General features: G+C 38.0%; 1 protein-coding gene across 1 annotated transcript in view; it reads right to left on the reverse strand.

Annotated features, from left to right (window-relative positions):
- LOC106882921 (receptor-type tyrosine-protein phosphatase kappa) overlaps positions 1–587 on the reverse strand; it is a 10,272-nt gene that overhangs the window by 1,563 nt on the left and 8,122 nt on the right. The gene's annotated exons all lie outside the window — the stretch shown is intronic.

Genomic DNA, 587 nt, shown 5'->3' on the forward strand with positions numbered 1-587 from the left:
TATAAAAAGGAATACAAAAAATGGGAAAAGAAAAAACACGGACAGGTCATTCGAAGCTTTCTTTCCTCAGTCGAGTTCCAGATTATCTTTGCAATTTCGGCTAGTTATACTCGAGATTGCTCCAATCTGGTCAGCTTACTTTAATTCATCCTTAGTCGAAAGACACCTGTTGTTATGTCCTGTTGTTTGTATTTGTGTACCATTTCTCCGTTTTCTTTTTTTCCGTCCTTGTTTTTTTGTATACATTCGCTGCTTTCTTCCAAGGAATCTAATGCTCTTAGATTAGTTTTTCCTTGGGGCTGGCCAGATTGGAGCAATCTCGAGTATAACCAGCCAAAATTGCAAAGATAATCTGGAACTTGACTGAGGAAAGAAAACTTCGAATGACCCATCCATGTTTTTTCTTGCCCCCTTTTTTGCATCGTCTATCTGAATGTTTTGTTGTCCCCTTTTTTGTATCATCTAGCTGTCTGGATGTTTTGTGTTCTTGTCCTATTGTTTGTATTCCTTTCTATATATATATGGCGGCATACGTACACTTTGGTCACTTATATATGTGTGTGTGTGTGTGTGTGTGTGTGTGTAGA

This window comes from Octopus bimaculoides, chromosome 28 (genome assembly GCF_001194135.2).
Source record: "Octopus bimaculoides isolate UCB-OBI-ISO-001 chromosome 28, ASM119413v2, whole genome shotgun sequence".
NCBI classification, from domain to species: domain Eukaryota; kingdom Metazoa; phylum Mollusca; class Cephalopoda; order Octopoda; family Octopodidae; genus Octopus; species Octopus bimaculoides.